General features: G+C 39.4%; 1 protein-coding gene across 14 annotated transcripts in view; it reads right to left on the bottom strand.

Moving 5' to 3' along the window:
- Positions 1–22718, bottom strand: part of IQCM (IQ motif containing M) — a 662550-nt gene that overhangs the window by 589501 nt on the left and 50331 nt on the right. The gene's annotated exons all lie outside the window — the stretch shown is intronic.

Here is a 22718-nt window from a genome sequence, read left to right as displayed (position 1 = left end):
AGTCAAAATTTTAAATAAAATCCAAACAACTATATGGCAGATGTCATAAGAAAGCCTGTGAGCTTTGTAAATAAGTGATATAAACCCATGAGTGCCATGAGTTCAAATGAAGACAAGACCACTGAAGGCTAAGAAAGGACTGAAGCAATGCATCAAAGGGAGACTGAGCAAAATATGGAAGGGTGACTGTTGAGGTAACAGTGAAATTTTGAAAAACTGGTTCAGCACAGGCATCAACCAATTAGAAGTGGATGCTGGCCAGCACACCTGTATGGTACTGAGTATCAGATCCGTCCCGAGTGGGTCAGGTTGGCTGCTTTAAGAGGAACAGAGAAGCAGGCAGGTGAGAGAAACAGCAAATGTAAGGTGAGAAAGCACATGGACAGCAAATAGTGGCTCTGATTTAAGCAGAGGGTTAGACTATATGCTGTTGAAGTGGGCAACAAACCATTGAAATAGTTTGAAGCAAGCAATGACATAAGCAGTGTTCTGGAATGTGACTTCCATAAAGGAAGGATTCTCTTTTCTTCCCTGCTTCAGTCCCAGTGCCTTAAACAGGACCTAGCATTTAGAAGGATTTCAAAAACTGTTTGTGGAATGAGTAATTGTGTCAACAGGATGCTGGAAAGGGATGCCCTACCTTCTTATGTCTTTTCAGGAACATCTGTGAAAAAGTCCTTCCACCCCCTCTCCTCCCGTAGATGCTCAAGGCTCTCCTATCAGGTTATAGGAATGCTAAGGGTTTCTAATTCTATTTCTATGTGGATAAAAAAAGCAAGCAGAAGTGGAAACAGCATTTCCCTACCTTATCTCCTTAGCTTATCCTTCCAAAGTAGATGACTGGGAAGAATTTATCATGGTACCTTATATAATTAAGGATCCTGGTGACAAAACAAAACAACAAAAACAAAAAACTGCCCTATGGTATTCAGCAGGACTTGGGGAAACACGTCATGGTCCATCGATGTAGACAGTCAGTTTCAACAGTCAAGATAAGGGTGAATGAGAGCAATGCTCCTAACCTTCAATCACATGTTAGTCCCTCCCCACTTCTCCATGTTAGAAATTGCACTTATATCCACCCAGTTACTCAAGCCATAAAACGTTGACTCCTCCGTATTTTTACCTACCACATCCAATCCATCAAGTCTTCTACATTTTTAACTTCAATATACATCTGCTTCTCCTCATCTTCCCTCTTCCCAGTCACAATCATTTCATTCTTGGAATGCTGAAATAGCCCCCTACCTGCTCTCTCAATTTCCAATCTAATCCTATTCCCATTCATTCTCCACACAACAGAAGTTGTCTTCTTAAATGTTTATCAGAGCATATCATTCCCTTCCCATTACTTCCGAATGCATTTAGAATAAAACCCAGCTTCTTGCCTTGGGCTTTTCTCTCTCTCGCAACTGAGTAAGTATGGATGAAAAATATAGCACTGTCATCGCACAGCTCCATCCAGAACTGAGCCAAGGGGCTTGCTTTGACTTCTCTTAGCCTCAGCTTCCTTATTTGCAAAATAAAACTGTTGGGAAATAAGACCTGGAAGGCCCCATTAGTTTCTAAAAACTGTTATTACATTGCTTTTGTATGCAATTCTAACTGGCCCCAAAACTCAAACACTATGAAGTTAAGAGTTTGTGCCTCCCTCTAGTTCCTCTTCACTTTCCTGAGCAGAATATCCAAGAAAGTGGCCTAGGCCTGACCTCTTTCCATCACATCCCTGGTTGCAACCCTCCTCATGTGCTCTCTACCCTTGGCCACCAGGGTCTCCCTCTCAGATTTTGTCCTGTCGCTTGTCCTGTTTCATTCCCTGATAAGTGTGAGCCCTCCTCCACTTTTTCTCTTTCAAGAAAACAAGGATCTTTGGGTCCTTTTCCAGATTTGTTTCCAAACTTCTCTCTGCCAAGTCTCCTTGTCCCTCAGACCAGATATCAGATATGCTGGCACCAAACAATAGGAATAAAAAAAAAAAAAAAAAAGGAGTATAGGGAGAAAAAAGGAAACAGAACAAGTCCTCACTAGGTCCAATATAACAGAGCCAATATTAGACATTTATAATGGGTAAAAAGGTATACTCAGAGAACAGGAGAATAAAAAACTTATAACTGTATAATTAAAATTATGAACCAAATTAATGAGATAGCCATAAAATGAGTTGGAAAGAAGATACTTTATGAATTTGCCAACACCAGTATCAACTAAGCTGGGATCCTGGGGAACACATGTAACAGTGGCAAACACACTTCTTTCCTGACGCAGAAACCTCCGATTGTCTAATTAACTTGGATGAAGACATTTCTCAGAGCCAGGAAGTGGGAAGGGAAAGGACATAATTGAATCATTAGGATATTGCCCCAGCTGACACAAATATCAGAATCTCAGAGCACTGTGGAGATAGCAAAGTTGGATTTCAGTCCTGATTCTGTCATTGCCAAAGTGTGTGATCTCAGCCAAACCACTTAACCTCATAGAATTCCACTTCCTTCCTGAATTCCTGTCTATAAGTGAAGAATTTAAAATAGACACACAATTCTTAAAAGAGCAGCTTCAACCTATGTTTAAAGGAAACAGTTTCTCAGAAGTCAATGAGGACAATAGATGAAAGCCTGGCTGTTCTCACTCAAGAGAGTCTCAGACCTTCTCCCTGCATGGCCCTCACTGCCACCAACACCAACCCAACACTCCAGGGTTGGAAAAGTCCAGTCGGTGACTACAGGTGCCTTGTGAGTGTAAGGTTCAACTTCATAAAACAGACATTATGCTGTATTTCCTTGTGGGCTTGCATGGACACTGGCACTTAATTAGGAGATCCCAAATATTCCTGGTTTTACATAAAATATTTAGGTCTTCAAATCACCAAAGATAGCTATTAATTTCATTTCAATTAGCAAGTCGTTAAAAAGGAGATGTTAAACTGAGAAGACTCGCACATGATGCTTGAAAATACTCTAAGCTTAAATATACAAATTCTTTCCCATTTGGCTTCAATGTGTAAAACTGGTCCTTCTGAGCCATATGCAATAAGCTATAAAGTTTTTCTGTGTTCTTACCTTAGGGTTTTGATACAGAGATAGATAAAATAGGATTTGGGAACACATGAACATGTACATTTAAGGCCACTGAGAATCAAAGTTTACCAACAGGAGATGAGGGCCAGGGTTGGCAAGATAAGACTATCATTCCACAGTGGTCAAGTGGAGTAACCGGTCAGGGAGAGGGAAGCAATCAATGTCAGATGTAGCCGTACTTCAGTAAAGAGATCAACTACTAGAGAGAACTGAAATATTGACTTTTAGTCCCTGAACTTTCCAAAATCATAAGCACAAAAATAACATACACAACATAGATAATTTTGACAAATCAAAGGAAAAGACAGACAATCTAATATAAAGGTAGGCAAATGATTGCAATGGACACTGCAAAGAGGATTTTCAATGGGAAATCAGCATGTGAAAAGATGGCTCAAAACTCATTGGTCATTAAGGAAACACAAAGTAAAACCACAACTACCACACACCCAAACAAATGGCTTTCACAAAATCCTAGGTGTTGACAAGGATATAGAGCTACTGAAATATGCATTTACTGCCTGTTGGGAGTGTAAATTGGTAATCTCTGGAAAACTATTCGGCAGTATGTTCAAAACCTAAATAGGTTAAAAAAGAAGATGGCGGCATAGGAGGGCACTGGGCTCACCATGTCCTGCTGATCACTTGGATTCCACCCACACCTGCCTATATAACCCAGAAAACCACCAGAAGACTAGCAGAACAGACTCTCTGGAGCCAAGCATAGACAAGAGGCCCATGGAAGAGGGTAGGAAGGGCGGGGAGACATTGTGCGCTACATGGACTGGTGGGAGGGAGCTGGGCGGTGGAGGGGCAGCCCCCCGGCAAGGCAGAGCCCCCAAGTCTGGCTTGCAAATGCGGAGGGGCCAGACGGAATGTGTTCTGACAGCCAGCAGGACTTAACATCTGGAATGTTAAAAGTCAACAGCTCTGCTCGGAGAGTGGGAGGGTGAGAGGACACCGGAAGGGAGAGGTGTTGAGCCCTAGAAGACAGAACTCAGCGCGGCAGAGAACAAAGGTGCTGTCAAGCACCATCTCCCTCTCCCATTCCCCAGCCAAAATCAAAGGGAACCAGTTCCCATCACTGAACTTACTTGCTTGTACCACGCAAGCACCCAATGCTGTGCTTCTGTGGATCCATCCCTCCGACGGGATGGCCCACAGGGGCTGCAGGGCCCACAGGGGACCACCTATGGCAAAGCAAGCTAAGCCTGCCCCTCCTGCCCCTACGCACCTTACAGATCCACCCCAGCTAATACACCAGATCCCATCAAAGCAGCACCACAAGCGTGGCAGTGTGCAAGTAGCCTGGACAGGGGCCACACCACTCCACAGTGAGTTGGGCCCTTGGGAGAGGGGAAGATAAGGTACACACCAGTCTGACTGTGGCCCCAGCGGTGGGCTGGGGGCAGACATTGGGTCTCACTGAGGCCCTGCCCACCAACACAAGTTTCTCCACACTGCACAGGGGAAGTGCCCTGCAGTTCCACACCACCCCAGGGGCTACCCAAAATGATGAAACAGAAGAATTCTCCTCAAAAGAAACTCCAGGAAGTAGTGACACTAACAAATTGGTCAAAAATTATATAAGCAATATAACAGAACAAGAATTTAGAATAATAGTCATAAAATTAATCACAGGGCTTGAAAAAAGTATAGAGGACAGCAGAGAATCTTTTGCTACAGAGACCAAAGGACTAAGAAATAGTCATGAGGAGCTAAAAAATGCTATAAATGAGGTGCAAAATAAAATGGAGGTGACCACAGCTCAGATTGAAGAGGCAGAGGAGAGAATAGGTGAATTAGAAGATAAAATTATGGAAAAAGAGGAAGCTGAGAAAAGAGAGATAAAAAAAAAATCCAGCACTATGAGGGGAGAATTACAGAATTAAGTGATGCAATCAAACAGAGCAATATCTGTATCATAGGTATTCCAGAAGAAGAAGAAGAGAAAGGGGCATAAAGTGTACTTGAACAAATCATAGCTGAGAACTTCTCTGATCTGGGGAAGGAAACAGGCATTGAAATCCAAGAGGCACAGGGAACTCTCTTCAGACGTAACTTGCATCAATCTTCTGCACGACACATCATAGTGAAACTGGCAAAATACAAGGATAAAGAAAATTCTGAAAGCAGCTAGGGGTAAACACACTCTAACATAAAGGGAGACCCATAAGACTAGTGCCAGACCTATATACTGAAACTTGGCAGGACAGAAAGGAATGGCAGGAAATCTTCAATGTGATGAACAGAAAAATATGCAGCCATGAATCCTTTATCCAGCAAGTCTGTCATTCAGAATAGAAAGAGAAATAAAGGTCTTCCCAAACAAACAAAAACTTCAGGAATTAATCACCATTAAACCAGCCCTTCAAGAGATCCTAAGGGGGATTCTGTGAGTGAAATGCTGCAAGGACCACAAAGTACCAGAGACATCACTACAAGCATGAAACCTACAGACATCACAATGACTCTAAACCCATATCCTTCAATAATAACACTGAATGTAAATGGATTAATGCTCCAACCAAAAGACATAGGGTATCAGAATAGATTAAAAAAAGCAAGACCCATCTATTTGTTGTCTACAAGAGACTCATTTTAGACCTGAGGACACCTTCAGATTGGAAGTGAGGGGATGGAGAACTATCATGCTACTGGAAGTCAAAAGAAAACTGGAGTAGCCATACTTACATCAGACAAACTAGACTTCAAATTAAAGGCTGTAACAAGAGATGAAGAAGGGCATTACATAATAATTGCAGGGTCTATTCATCAGGAAGAGCTAGACATATAAATGTCTGTGAGCCAAATACAGAGCCCTCAAATACATAAAACAATCACAAACATAAGCAACCTTATTGATAAAAATGTGGTAATTGCAAGAGACGTTAATACTCCACTTGCAGCAATAGATAAATCATCTAGAAACAGGATCAATAAAGAAACAAGGGTCCTGAATGATACATTGGATCGGATGGACTTGACAGGTATATTTAGAACTCTGCATCCCAAAGCATCAGAATATATTTTCTTCTCGAATGCACATGGAACATTCTCCAAGATAGATCACATACTGGGTCACAAAACAGCCCTTCATAAGTATACAAGAATTGAGATCATACCATGCATACTTTCAGACCACAATGCTATGAAGCTTGAAATCAACCACAGGAAAAAGTCTGGAAAACCTCCAAAAGCATGGAGGTTAAAAAACACCCTACTAAAGAATGAATGGGTCAACCAGGCAATTAGAGAAGAAATTTAAAAATATATGGAAACAAATGAAAATGAAAACACAACAATCCAAATGCTTTGGGATGCAGCGAAGGCCGTCCTCAGAGGAAAATACATTGCAATCCAGCCTTTATCAAGAAACAAGAAAAATCCCAAATACAAAATCTAAGGGCACACCTAAAGGAAATAGAAGCAGAACAGCAAGGACACCCCAAACCAAGCCGAAGAAGAGAAATAATAAAGATCAGAGCAGAAATAAACAATAAAGATTCTAAAAAAAAAAAACCTGTAGAGCAGATGAATGAAACCAAGAGCTGGTTTTTTGAAAAAATAAACAAAATTGATAAACCTCTAGCCAGGCTTCTCAAAAAGAAAAGGGAGAGGACTCAAATAGATAAAATCATGAATGAAAATGGAATTATTACAACCAATCCCTCAGAAATACAAGCAATTATCAGCAAATACTATGAAAAATTATATGCCAACAAACTGAACAACCTGTAAGAAATGGACAAATTCCTAAGCACCCACACACTTCCAAAACTCAAACAGGAAGAAACAGAAAACTTTAACAGACCCATAACCAGCAAAGAAATTGAATCAGTTACCAAAAATCTTCCAACAAATAAGAATCCAGGACCAGATGGCTTCCCTAGGGAATTCTACCAGACATTTAAAGCAGAGATAATACCTATCTTTCTCAAGCTATTCCAAAAAATAGAAAGGGAAGGAAACTTCCAGACTCATTCTATGAAGCCAGCATTACTTTGATTCCTAAACCAGACAGAGACCCAGTAAAAAAAGAGCACTACAGGTCAATACCCCTGATGAATATGTATGCAAAAATTCTCAACAAGATACTAGCAAATCGAATTCAACAGCATATGAAAAGAATTATTCACCATGATCAAGTGGGATTCATTCCTGGGATGCAGGGCTGGTTCAACATTTGCAAATCAGTCAATGTGATACATCACATTAACAAAAAAAAAGAGAAGAACCATATGATCCTGTCAATTGATGCAGAAAAAGCATTTGACAAAATTCAGCAACATTTCTTAACAAAAACCCTCGAGAAAGTCGGGATAGAAGGAACATACTTAAACATCATAAAAGCCATTTATGAAAAGCCCACAGCTAATATCATCCTCAACGGGGAAAAACTGAGAGCTTTCCCCCTGAGATCAGGAACACAACAGGGATGTCCACTCTCACCACTGTTGTTTAATATAGTGTTGGAAGCTCTAGCATCAGCAATCAGACAACAAAAGGAAATCAAAGGCATCCAAATTGGCAAAGATGAAGTCAAGCTTTCACTTTTTGCAGATGACATGATATTATACACAGGAAATCTGATAGACTCCACCAAAAGTCTGCTAGAACTGATACATGAATTCAACAAAGTCACAGGATACAAAATCAATGTACAGAAATCAGTTGCATTTTATACACTAAAAATGAAGCAACAGAATGACAAATAAAGAAACTGATCCCATTCACAACTGCACCAAGAAGCATAAAATACCTAGGAATAAACCTAACCAAAGATGTAAAAGATCTGTTTGCTGAAAACTATGGAAAGCTTATGAAGGAAATTGAGGAAGATATAAAGAAATGGAAAAACATTCTGTGCTCATGGATTGGAAGAATATTGTTAAAATGCCAATACTACCCAAAGCTAACTACACATTCAATGCAATCCCAATCAAAATTGTACCAGAATTCTTCTTGAAGCTGGAACAAACAATCCTAAAATTTGTATGGAACCACAAAAGACCCCAAATAGCCAATGTAATATTGAAGAAGAAGACCAAAGCAGGAGGCATCACAATCCCAGACTTTAGCCTCTACTCCAAAGCTGTAACCATCAAGACAGCATGGTAATGGCACAAAAACAGACATGGACCAATGGAATAGAATAGAGACTCCAGAATTGGACCCACAAAAGTATGGCCAACTAATCTTTGACAAAGCAGGAAAGAGTATCCAAGGAAAAAAGACAGCCTCTTTAACAAATGGTGCTGGGAGAGCTGGACAGCAACATGCAGAAGGATGAAACTAGACCACTTTCGTACACCATTCACAAATTAAATTCAAAATGGATAAAGGACCTGAATGTGAGACAGGAAACCATCAACACCCTAGAGGAGAAAGCAGGAAAAAACTTCTCTGACCTCAGCCACAGCAATTTCGTACTTGACACATACCCAAAGGCAAGGGAATTAAAAGCAAAAATGAACTATTGGGACCTCATGAAGATGAAAACCTTCTGCACTGCAAAGGAAACAATCAACAAAACTAAAAGGCAACCAACAGAATGGGAATGACATATCGGACAAAGGGCTGGTATCCAAAATCTATAAAGAATTCACCAAACTACATACCCAAAAGACAAATAATCCAGTGCAGAAATGGGCAGAAGACATGAATAGACACTTCTCTAAAGAAGACATCCGGATGGCCAACAGGCACATGAAAAGATGCTCAACGTCGCTCCTCGTCAGGGAAATACAAATCAAAACCACACTCAGATACCACCTCAGGCCAGTCAGAGTGGTTAAAATGAACAAATCAGGAGACTATAGATGCTGGCGAGGATGTGGAGAAATGGGATCCCTCTTGCACTATTGGTGGGAATGCAAATCTGTGCAGCTGTTCTGGAAAACAGTGTGGACGTTCCTCAAAAAATTAAAAATAGATCTACCCCATGACCCAGCATTAGCGCTGCTAGGAATTTACCCAAGGGATACAGGAGTGATGATGCATAGGGGCACTTGTACCCCAATGTTTACAGCAGCACTTTCAACAATAGCCAAATTATCCAAAGATCCTAAATGTCCATCAACTGATTAATGGATAAAGAAATTTTGCTTTATACACACAATGGAATACTATGTGGCAATGAGAAAGAATGAAATATGGCCTTCTGTAGCAATGTGGATGGAACTGGAGAGTGTTATGCTAAGTGAAATAAGTCATACAGAGAAAGACAGATACCATATGTTTTCACTCTTTTGTGGATGCTGAAAAATTTAACAGAAGGCCAGGGGGAGGGGAAGGAAAAAAAAGTTAGAGACAGAGGGAACCAAAACATAACAGACTCTTAAACACTGAGAACAAACTGAGGGTTGATGGGGGGGTGGGAGGGAGGGGAGGGTGGGTGATGGGCATTGAGGAGGGCACCTGTTGGGATGAGCTCTGGGTGTTGTATAGAAACCAATTTGACAATAAATTTCATATTAAGAAAAAAAAAGCTAAATATATGCCTAACTATGGCCCAGCCTCCCACTCCCAACAGAAACACTTTACAATGTATACTAAAAGACACATATAAGAATGATCACTGAGCGCAGCACTATTCTGTAACAGGAAAAACTGGAAGCAACTCCAGTGTCCACTGACAGTAGAATAGATAAATCGCAGCATATTCATACAATTCAATGTGTCACAGCAGTGAGGATGACCTGCTATACACACAGACATAACTGACTCTCTCTCTCTCTCTCTCTCTCTCTCTCTCTTTCTCTCTCTCTCTCTCCCTCTCTCTTTCTATCACACACACACACACACAATCCTGAGATAATGCATGGAGAAGACAGAATGTATACCTCCATTAATGTCAAGTTCACAAAAGGCAAAATATTAATGGTAATAGAAAACAGGGTAATGGTGACCTTTTGGAGAAAGGGTGTAGTGTCTGATGGGGCACAAGGAAAGCCTATAGGGTGCTGGTAATGTGTATTTATCAGATGGTGGTTACACAGGCATGTTTACTTTGTGAATATTCCTCAAGCTGTATACTTAGGAATTGTGCACTTTTCTGATAGTATGTTACACATCAATTTAAATTTAACAATAAATTTTAAGTTTTAATTATTAGTTTTTCAAAGCAACCTATTAATCCTCTGAAAACACTACTTTCATCATTGTAGATAGTTTTGTTTCTACTCTTCTTACTCCTTCTCAAAAGAAAAAATGAAGCTAAGAACTTTGCTAAAGGCCAACAATATCTACACTAGAATGTAAGCCCCACTAGGGAAGGAACTAGTTTTTTTTTTATTTCTTTTGTGTCTTCCATAAGACTGATCACATGGCTAACCAAGCAATAAGGACCTCGTAAAAAATGTATTTGAATTCCTACAAGAAGTCCTCTAACATTATAATCTTAGTTTTCACAGAGTTCCTAATATTTATTTAGAAATCTCAGTACTACTAATTTTTCCATGTAATGTGTCATGATTTTTTGCAGTATGGCTAATGGACTTTTTTTAATGGAGCCAATGGTCTCTAGTGGGTGACACTGACATTAATAAATGACCAGCAAACGAATACATACTTCTAACCGATGATGTGTACGTACACAGGAAAAGTTCAGAGTGCTGGGACCAAATGTAGCAGGAGGCCAGGTAAAGTCCCACAGGGTGGCCATTACAAAAGATTTTCTCAGAAAAGTGGCATCTGTGAAGTGATGGCTGAAGAGTGTTTCCTAGTTTCCTAGGCAAGAGGGGTAGGGGAGGAAGTGCATTCATACATTATCTTGTTTACTCCTTCCAGCAGCTGGAGGAAGTAGTTAGGATTTCATTTCACTGCCTGGAGAAACTGAGGTTCAGTGAAATTCAAACAACTTTTCCAAGTTCCCACAGCTAGCATGGGGATTAAGGAGTGCACTTGTGGTGATGAGCACCAGGTGATGTATGGGATTGTTTAATTTTATGCACCTAGTTCCCTTGATAGGAAGACCATAATTATCCAAATGAGGAAAGGAGCTAATTACTTTGGCCCAAATTGAGTAGTAATCTCACACACACACACACACACACACACACACACACACACACACACACACACACTGGTTTCAGAAAAGCCAACACTATTCCACGTTTTTCTCATCTAAAACTCCCAGTCTTTGAATTTAACCTTAAGATACTGACAGAAAGGGGCCGGGGAGCAGGTAACAAGATTTTTCTTGAATGAAATGTTAAAAATATTTGAAGTTATATCTTGTAAATTTGAATTTGGTGAAATTTTAGTTAGAAACATATCAGATACAATTCATGCGTCCAGGAACAACACAAAAAGGTCACAGTACTTTACTTCTTAAGCACTCTATTATATCAGAAATGCTTTCCATATATCTTAGGAAGATTCACATCTCAATACATGCAGTTATGCCTTCAACAAGAATTGTGGCATGTTGGGACACTGTTTCTCATGATTTTTCACAGATGAAAACTGTGCTGTTATAAAAGTACATTCTCTCAGCTATTAATCACACATGCCTTAAATAGAAGACATTAACATTTTATAAATAACAATAAAGAATGAAAGCCAGATTTTAAAGCAGCTCCTGCTTAGATGTTTAGGACATTATGTAAACAGCTAGAGACAACAATGAAAACACTATAAAGTTAATTACCACAAATTAAATAAAATAAATTAAAGACCAGAACTGTTAAACTGTTTCAGTGGAATTTGGCTGTGCTCAGATAGTCGCGTTGATGTTAAAGAGCTAGATCTAGAAATATGAACAAAATCATGAAATACTATAAATCCTGATATCTATTTTCAGATTTCTTCTTTCCCCATTACCTTATAACTTGATGGGCTATGAAACAGTTTTGGAGTTTATTTTAAATTTGGAAACAATCTTAGGAGTCGCCTTCTTGTTAGTCCTCATTTTATGGGTGAGAATACAGCTGTATGGGGATGTGAGTGATTTGTCCAACTTAACACTGGGTTTGTGGACACCCTGGAACCAGAATTCAGGTCTCCTGACTCCTGCTAAAGCACAATTTTCCCTAACAAAATTCCTTCCAGGAAATAGTACACCCCGTTCATGAATTCTTTCATGCCTTTACTTTCTATCTCCTCTGTGAATCAGTCCTTTTATCCCTACTTTGTTCTAATAGAGACAATATAACATGGTGGTGAAGAGCAAAGACGGTAGTCTCAAGAGGACCTGGGTTCAAGCCGAGGGCTTTGCACCTTCCTGGTCATTGTCCTTAGACATGGGGGGGGGGGGGGACCAATTCATCCGTTTGCCTAGGACTTTCCTGTTTTAAAACTGAAGGTCCTGAGTCTTGGCAGCCACCTCAGTCCCATATAAATTAGGTTAGCTATTTACTTAACTCTATAAGCTTGAGCTCTTTTATCTGTAAAATATGGATCATCGTCATTCGTATGCCTCATAGTGCTGCTAGGAGATCAAATGAATGAATAACTGTATGAAAATATTCAGCATAGCTCCTAAGCCTGGCTCATCTAAGCCCTCATTTCCATATGGATCCTTTCCTCTTCCACCTCTCCATGTTAGAGATGTAGATTTGAAAGTCTGTAAGACTCAAGTGATACGTAAAGCCAAGAGAGAGAAAAGAGTTTCCTGAGAAACAGGACAAGCAGCTGACTTGTGGAGGGTGGGAATAGCACAGAAAGAAAGAGAGTGCCTTGAGGCACTTGGTCAGCATAATCAGACAAGAAATGAAAGAATTTCAGGGCAATGGCATGCTTGGAAAAACTTAGTAACAAATTCTACTCTTGAGTCTATAAACACATGCAGATTCCATAAAAGATTTCTTTTTTTATTTTTTTAAATATTTATTTATTTTTGAGAGACAGAGTATGAGCAGGGGAGGGGTAAGGAGAGAGAGGGAGACACAGAATCTGAAGCAGGCTCCAGGCTCTGAGCTGCCAGCACAGAGCCCAACACAGAGCTTGAACTCACAAGCCATGAGATCATGACCTGAGCTGAAGTCGGAAGCTTAACCAACTGAGCCACCCAGGTGTCCCTCCAAAAAGGATTTTTTAAAAGTAAGTAAAAAGAGGAAGTGAGAGTGAGGGGTAAATAGGTATAATACTTTGCTACATGGGATAACTTTAGAAACATGAAGAATCATCAAAAGAGACAAAAACACCTATAATTACCACATCACTGATATAGACAGTACCATATCTAGCATTTATATCTTTCTAGAAAAAAAAATATCGAAGTGGAATAACATATTGAACAACAAATATCAAAACACCTATCTTTTTCTCACCAATATCTGGCTGAAGACTTTTTCCCCAGGAGTGAGACAGGCCTGAATCAGGTAGAAATCTTTAGTAATCAGGAGTAGAAAACAAATGCAGAGTGGTGATAGCAAAGAAACTGTGAATGCTGTTCTAGTTCCTAGACACAGGCAGAGGCTACTTGGAATTCAGTCACAGTGGGAAACCCAGAACTCAGCCCAATTCCCACATCAGGTGCAGGATCAGGACCAGGCCCTGCTGAAAAACCACCAGATGAGAGGAGGCAGAAAATACAACTTCCAAACCATTCTTGGAGCAAGGACTTATCAAAAGCTCTATACTGGGGAGGCAGAAGATATACACATGTCCCACCACCCAGACCAGCCATACCAGCCACTGGCTCAGAGACAGAGCTTGAAATATCATCAGTATCACAAGGGCAGGAGCTCCTAGGAACCAACCTAAGACCTGGTTCTGGAATGGAAAACACTGTGTCAACTACAGTACTATGAATCAGAATGCAGTGAGTATAAATAAAACATAAAAATATGATACAACTTCTACTCTACGTAAGCCTGAAAATTATTATAAAATCATTTCAAAATTACAAAACACATGCCCAAAACAAACACTAAGAAAGATACAGTCAATAAAATCAACTACTCTGTAGTAATTCACTCCATCGGAAATGAAAATGATAAAAGAATTTAAAATAAGTAGGTTAAGAATCCACCAAGAGACAGAGGAGGAAATAATATTCCTAAAAATATATATATGACAATATGAAACAAAGAAGCCAGAAATAAAGACATAAAAAAAAATCAGAGCTTTCAGGATAAAAATATATCCCTCTTTTAGGGGCACCTGAGTGGCTCAGTCGGTTGAGTATCTGACTTTGGCTCAGGTCACAATCTCACGGTTCATGAGTTCAAGCCCCACCTCAGAGTCTCTGCTGTCAGCATGGAGCCTGCTTTGGATCCTCTGCCCTCGTGGTCTCTGCACCTCCCCTGTTCACATGCATGTGTTCTCTCTTGCTCTCTCTCTCTCAAAAATAAACATTGAAAAATATATTCTTTGAAAAAATTTTATAAACTCAGTATACAGAATAAAATCTAGACTAGATATGGTATAAGAAAAAATACTGAGGAATTTCCCAGAAGATAACAAAGATATAGATAAAAAGATTAAATAACAATTAAAATTTATAAAACATAGACTAAAAGATCCCAAAATGTGTATAAAAGAAGTTCCAGAAAGGAAAAAAAGAAGAAGAAGAAAAAGAAAAAGAAATGGAAAAAAGCAATGTTTGAAGAGCCAGTATTGAAAAATGACATGAATCTTGAGATTCAAAGTACACTCTGAATGCCAGGCAAGAAGAATAAAAATAAATCTATATCCAGATACTTCTTAGCATCAGGAATGAAGAGGAAAGAGTCATCTGTGCTCACTGTCTCTGATTTCTGTCTTCCCATTCTTTTTTGAACCTACTCTCATCAGGCTTTTGCCCTCACTACTCCATCTAAACTGCTTCTAATGGACTCTGTGATGTGCCAACCACAGCCTCTAGAAGAACTTACTGCCCAGCTGCTAGAAATGCACCAGGAGACAGTTCTGACCCTTCCTGAGACTGCACTGGCTAAGGGAGTCACTTTGTCCAAAATCAGGGTCCTTTCCAGGACAGCCCACTTCCAATGACTAGTCAACATGGTGTTTATGCAGGTCCAGATACCTCACTCTGTCTCAACAGCAGAGCTCCTCATGGGATTTGCTGCAACCTTCATTAGACTGGGCATCACAGCCCAACTTCCTGCCTTCTTCCCTCCCTTCCACAGATGGCAATTATGAAAGTAATTCTTAGCAAACCTCTTACTCATCTCCATCTCAGAGTCTTACTCATCTCCATCTCCTCACAACCTGCCATTCCTTCTATCAGGGTCACTGATGACCTTCATGCTGTTAAACCCAACTGCCAATTCTTAGCCTTTATCTTGGTTCACCTATCAACTGTATTTTACATATTTCATCACTGACTCATTCTTGAAATGTTTTCTGCATTTGGCTCCTAGGAACCCCCACCGTCCTAGACCTTCTCTTACTTTTTTTTTTTTTTACCTCTTCAGTATTTTTGCTGGTTCCTCCTCATCTCACTGACCTCAAAATATCAAAATGTCCCTAGACGCAGACCTGGAATCTCTTTTCTTTTCCACTACATATATTTATTTTGTTATGTCATCCAGCCTCATGGCTTCAAATACTATCTCTATGTTTATGATTGGCAAACATGTATTTTCAGCCCGGTCCTCTCTCCTTGGCTAGTTCACATTCCCATTTGAGCGTCATAAAGGCATCTCAAATTTTTCATATTGAAAGTGAGTTCTAATCTTCCTCTGATAATTTTCCCAACATCAGCAAATGACATCTCCATTCTTCCTGGTACTAAGGCATCCCTGACTCCTTTTGTTTTTTGTACATCCCACATCCTATCCATTGGCTAATCCTAAACCAGCAATACTTTCAAAATAGATTCAGATTCTGATAGCTAAGCACTACCTTCGCTATTAACACTCTAGTCCAAACCATTACTATCTCCCACCTAGATTATTAAAGTATCTCTAACTGGCCCCACTCTGCTCCCTGCCTCTATCCTATAATCTATTCTCAACTCAGCAACCAGAGCTATCCCACTAAGTCAGATCATGCCCTCCATTCAAAACCCACTGGTGGCTCACACAGCCCTACATTATCGGTTACCTCACTAACCTAATTTATTACCCCAACCCCTTGTTCACACTCCTGGAACTACACTGCTTTCCTGGTTGCCCTAGCCAGACAAGGCTTGCGTCTGACCTCAAGACATTTACATTTGCTATTTGCTATGTCTGAAATGTTCTTCCTGCAGATCTCCACAAGGTACCAAACCCTCACTTCTTGCAGGTGTGTACTCAAATGTACCCTCTGAGCAAGGACTTCACCAGCCACCTATATACAATTGTGATCCCACCTCCCACAGCCCTCCCTAGCTCCCTCCTTGACTTACTTTCCTCCTTAGCACTAATACTATTTAGCATACCATGTGTTTTACTTGTGGCAGGGCAGAAACTGCTAGCTGGCCCCCAAATGTGTTTTCTCTTCTTTCCTTCAGCCCACAGCTGAACTACTTTTCCCAGGCACCCTTGAAGTTAAATGTGAACAAGTGACTTCATCCTAGCCATGAGAATATGGGCCAAAGTGGTAAGTGCCATCTCCCAGGCTAGCCCTTAGAAACCTCCCATGCTGGGGTGCCTGGGTAGCTCAGTCAGCTAAGCAGCCAACTCTCGGTTTCGGCTCAGGTCACGATCTCACAGTTTGTGAGTTCAAGCCCCACATGAGGCTCTGCACTGACAGTGTGGAGCCTACTTAGGATTCTCTCTCCCTCTCTCTCTGCCCCTCTCTCCCTCTCTCTCTCTAAATAAATAAACTTAAAAAAAAAAAAAAAAACCTCCCATGCTAGGGCGCCTGGATGGCTCAGTCAGTAAGCATCCAACTCTTGGTTTCAGCTCAGGTCACAATCTCACAGTTCGTGAGTTTGAGCCCCTCACCAGGCTCTGCACTGACAGTGCAGAGCATGCTTTGGATCCTCTCTCTCTCCCTCTCTCTCTCTGCCCCTCCCACTTTATCTCTCTTTCTCTCAAAATAAATAATAAACTTTAGGGGGAAAAAAAACCTCCCATGTAATCCTCCACAATCTTTTCCCTCTCTGGCTGCTAGACTGTTGGTGACCCCAGCACAGCATCAGAACTAAATGTTAAAGATGACACGGTCACAAAGTAGAAGAAGCCTGTATCTTGAGAACTCCCTAACTAGGAGCATCCATAACAGACAGTGTTAAATATAAAAAATAAAATCTCAAAATATTAAGCCAATGATAATCAGGTGTTTAATTTATTATAATGGCTAGCTTTATCTTAGCTAATACATTCACTTGTTAGACTGTAAGATCTTTGAGTGCAGGGAATTTTTACTGCTTTGTACATTGATGAATACCCAGTGCCTAGAGCACTAACTGTCATCAATCAATAAATATTTGAAGAATAATGAAAAAGTGAATTTAAAAGAACATAAATTCCACATAGAGAAAAGATAGGCCATATAGAAAAGAATGACAGCTTAGGCAAAAGCTCTAATCAGCAATGACAGTTGACAGAAGATAATATCTTAGAATATTAAAGGAATGTAACAATAAACATAAAATTCAAAGTCAATATAAACTATCATATAAAAGTGAGAAGAAAATAAGGACTTTTAGAAGTATTAAGTCTAAGAAATCTTCACATACATACACGTACACACACAGATCCCCCTAAAATGAGGGGACATACTTCAGTTAACAGACATACTTCAGTTAAGAAGAAAGTGAGTCTGGGGGCACCTGGGTGGCTCAGTTGGTTAAGCGTCCAACTTCAGCTCAGGTCATGATCTCGCGGTTTGTGAGTTCGAGCCCCGGCTCGGGCTCTGTGCTGACAGCTCAGAGCCTGGAGCCTGTTTTGGATTCTGTGTCTCCCTCTCTCTCTGCCCCTCCCCTGCTCATGCTCTGTGTCTCTCTGTCTCTCAATAATAAATAAACGTTGAAGAAGAAGAAGAAGAAGAAGAAGAAGAAGAAGAAGAAGAAGAAGAAAGTGAATCTGAAAGGAATGAATGGAATGCAATAAAAAATATATAAGCACAGAAATATGATAATGTTTGTAAATATAAATAACTATTACCTACAAAATATTATGAGTAGTTAATATGGGTTTTTTCCCATGGGAAACTAATTATTTTAGTGTGATTTATTTATTTATTTATTCATTTATTCATTTATTTATTTATTTATTTTGAGAGAGAGCATGAGTGGGGAAGAGAAGAGAGAGAGGAGGACAGAGAATCTGAAGCCGGCTCTGTGCTAAGAGGCTGACAGCAGTGAGCCTGATGTGGGGCTCCAACTCACAAACTGTGAGATCACAATTTGAGCCAAAGTCAGATGCTCAACCAACTGAGTCACCCAGGCACCCCAATGTGAAACTAAAAATTTTAATATAATAACCAGGAAGGGGGCAGGGATGACCCAGAAGGGAGCAGTTTTCAGTGGATTAAAAGTTCAGGGCTCTTGTCTTGCTTAAGAGGAGAATAAATATACTGACTAGTTTTTTAAGAAAAAATTAGAGGCATATATTTCCAATAACATATTAAGGATGACTTCTACTAGAACACCAATATAACATATAGCTCTGAAACTATCAGAGGAATAATATATAATTACTGAAAACTCTATCAAGCCAAAAGAAGGCAGTAGAATGAAAAAAAAAAGGCAAAGAAAAAAGTTCAAATGGGAACCTAAAATAAGATAGTAAGATAAATATAAATTATTAATATTTATAAGTGCCATAAATATAAGTAGATTACACCCATCTTTGAATAGACAAAGATTATAGAATATAAAAAAATTTAACTAAAGGGTTTGTTTTAAAAGGTAGACTTAAAACCAAAGAACACAGAAAGATTGGAAATTCATGAAAAATATTTACCTACATATAATAACCAAAAAAAGCGATTATAACACTATTACTACATTAGATCAGACATTAGTCCAAAACAGACATTAGAACAAAATTATTAATAGGAATGAAGAGGTACACTAAATCATGGTTAAGGAAACAATGCTTCAAGAAGTAGGACGATCATGAATTTGTACATACCTAACAAAATAGGTCCAAACTTTTCAGTAATAGAATTACAAGGAAAAAATGTTAAAATAATTAGAGAGGGATATTTTAACACACCACTATTATAAACATGGATCAAGTATATACAGAATGATAAGGATATAGATTTAACATTAGATGCTTGATGTAATATATGTTTTTAGAATCCTGCACAAATAAAAAATATACATTCTTTTCAAACACATATAAGGCATTTAAAACTTTTTTCCATACACTAAGTCACATGTAATGTCCCAATAAATGTTAAATATTTGAATAATACAATTGTTACAAATCAACAGTAAAGACAGTTTTTTTTAAGTGTACTCCTGAATAACTAATTGATTAAAGAGGACATCAAAAAGAGAATTATGAAATATTTAGAACAGGAAGTAAATGGAAAAACCACAAGTTAAACTTGTGGAGGAATGCAGGCAAAGTAGAATCAAGAAGTAAATGTATTGCCTTAAATGTATTTATTAAATGAAACAAGTATTTAAAATAGCAATGCAGGGGCGCCTGGGTGGCTCAGTCAGTTAATCATCCGACCTCAGCTCAGGTCATGATCTCGCGGTTTGTGAGTTTGAGCTCCACATTGGGCTCTGTGTGGGCAGCTAGGAACCTGGAGCCTGCTTCAAATTCTGTGTCTCCCTCTCTCTCTGCCCCACCCCCACTCACATTCTGTCCCTCTCTCAAAAATAAATAAACATTCAAGAAAAATTTTTTAAATAAAAAAATAAAATAGATATTCAACTTTAACACACATAAAGCAAAATTTATTAAATTCAAAGAAAGTAGAAGAAACTAATAAAGAGCAAAAATAAGTATAATAGAAAACCACCACACAAAATGAAACAGTAGAGATTATCACCAAAATCAAAAACAAGTCCTTTGTAAATACTGACAATATCTACAAGCCTCTAGGTACCACAAAAAGAAAGATGGGGGCGGGGGAGAAGAAGAGGAGGAGGAGGAGGAAACAGAGTGGGGAGGGAGGGAGGAAGGAAGGTGGGGGAGAAAGGGGGGAAGAAAGAAAGAAGACAGGGAGAGGGTGGGAAGAAAGGACAGATGGACAAATAAGCAATATTAGGAACAAAAGGAAAGGCTGAAGAGGATGGGGAGGGTAATCTAGATTTGTTAGAGTACTGGAGGAACCAAACAGGCCCAGGTAAGGCAGAAAAGTGAAGAAGACTCAAAACACCCAGGAGCAGCATGAAGGCACTGAATTCTACATGGGAGAAGAAATCACATAAAATAAGGAAAAAAAAAAAAAAACACAGAAAAGAGCATGAAACGCACTAAAGGAAGAAGCAAGTGTAGAGCAGCATAAGGTAACCATATGCTAGCTCTTCAAGTATTTTCCTTTCTAAGTAGAAAACTAGCATTACATAAAATAAAATCCATTTAGAAAATGACTTTATTAAGAACTATTTATACAAAATTATAATAATATAGCAGAAGGCTGAGAGTGAACTTAATTGTTCTTTTATACATCTGTGTAGCGCATTAACAGAAACCAAGGTATTCATTAAGAAAGGATGAACTGGGAGCTGGGGCTCCTCAGTGGCTCTGCTGGTTAAGCACATGACTCTTAATCTCAGCTCAGGTCATGATCTCACGGTTCATGAAATCTAGCCCTGTACAGAGCCCTGCATGCTGCCCTGTCAGGCTCTGCGCTGACAGCATGGGGCCTACTTAGGATTCTCTCACTCCCTCTGTCTCTCTCTCTCTCTCTCTGCCCCTCAAAAAAAAAAAAAAAAAAGAACAGCTGATGTTCATCCAAAGAAAAATCCCACATCCAACTACCCACTAAGGGTCTGGTTCCTGATTTCATGTGTAACAAAACACCTCTTAGGTATGAAACACTGATCATTTTGTTTCATTTTTATTAAATAAAAATAATAAAACCACCAATGAACTCTGTGTTGTATTTGTGTATTTTACTTACATGTATGTATGAATTTATATTTTATATTCCTGAGATATTATTCAAAACAGTAGGTTAGGTAAAACTGTGAAGTCAATCTAAAATATAAAAATCCATATTTGCCTATATATTCTTGAGAAATGTTCTTCCCCCTTGTAGATATCTTTTCTCTGCACAGTGCTCTTGACCTATACCCAAAGTCTTTTATATTTTAATAGGGGAAAATACATCAAGAAATTGATCACTTGCCTTTAAGGAATTTGTATAAGAAAATATCAGATATTAGCAGACAGAGAATTTTTCTAAGTCTTGTAAAACAAGCTTTCCTAGTAGCCCTAAAATCACAAAATACAGAACTGTTACTGTCAATTCCATGGACCCATGCCTATGTCAATTCCAATGCCTATGATATATAGGCCAGGATGTGAAAATGAGTAAGAGTGTTTAGAGCCAACAGACACATAGACCAATGGAATAGAATAGAAACCCCAGAACTAGACCCACAAACGTATGGCCAACTAATCTTTGACAAAGCAGGAAAGAATATCCAATGGAAAAAAAGTCTCTTTAACAAATGGTGCTGGGAGAACTGAACAGCAACATGCAGAAGATTGAAACTAGACCACTTTCTCACACCATTCACAAAAATAAACTCAAAATGGATAAAGGATCTGAATGTGAGACAGGAAACCATCAAAACCCTAGAGGAGAAAGCAGGAAAAGACCTCTCTGACCTCAGCCGTAGCAATCTCTTACTCGACACATCCCCAAAGGCAAGGGAATTAAAAGCAAAAATGAATTACTGGGACCTTATGAAGATAAAAAGCTTCTGCACAGCAAAGGAAACAACCAACAAAACTAAAAGGCAACCAACAGAATGGGAAAAGATATTTGCAAATGACATATCAGACAAAGGACTAGTATCCAAAATCTATAAAGAGCTCACCAAATTCCACACCCGGAAAACAAATAACCCAGTGAAGAAATGGGCAGAAAACATGAACAGACACTTCTCTAAAGAAGACATCCGGATGGCCAACAGGCACATGAAAAGATGCTCAACGTTGCTCCTCATCAGGGAAATACAAATCAAAACCACACTCAGATATCACCTCATGCCAGTCAGAGTGGCCAAAATGAACAAATCAGACTATAGATGCTGGAGAGGATGTGGAGAAATGGGAACCCTCTTGCACTGTTGGTGGGAATGCAAATTGGTGCAGCCACTCTGGAAAACAGTGTGGAGGTTCCTCAGAAAATTAAAAATAGACCTACCCTAAGACCCAGCAATAGCACTGCTAGGAATTTACCCAAGGGATACAGGAGTACTGATGCATAGGGGCACTTGTACCCCAATGTTTATAGCAGCACTCTCAACAATAGCCAAATTATGGAAAGAGCCTAAATGTCCATCAACTGATGAATGGATAAAGAAATTGTGGTTTAAATACACAATGGAGTACTACGTGGCAATGAGAAAGAATGAAATATGGCCCTTTGTAGCAACATGGATGGAACTGGAGAGTGTGATGCTAAGTGAAATAAACCATACAGAGAAAGACAGATACCATATGGTTTCACTCTTATGTGGATCCTGAGAAACTTAACAGAAACCCATGGGGGAGGGGAAGGAAAAAAAAAAAACAAGAGGTTAGAGTGGAAGAGAGCCAAAGCATAAGAGACTCTTAAAAACTGAGAACAAACTGAGGGTTGATGGGGGGTGGGAGGGAGGGGAGGGTGGGTGATGGGTAT

The sequence above is a fragment of the Panthera leo genome, chromosome B1 (assembly GCF_018350215.1).
Source record: "Panthera leo isolate Ple1 chromosome B1, P.leo_Ple1_pat1.1, whole genome shotgun sequence".
Lineage (NCBI taxonomy): Eukaryota > Metazoa > Chordata > Mammalia > Carnivora > Felidae > Panthera > Panthera leo.
Note: the sequence above shows the minus strand (reverse complement) of the source record. Positions and strands in the feature narration are given on the sequence as shown.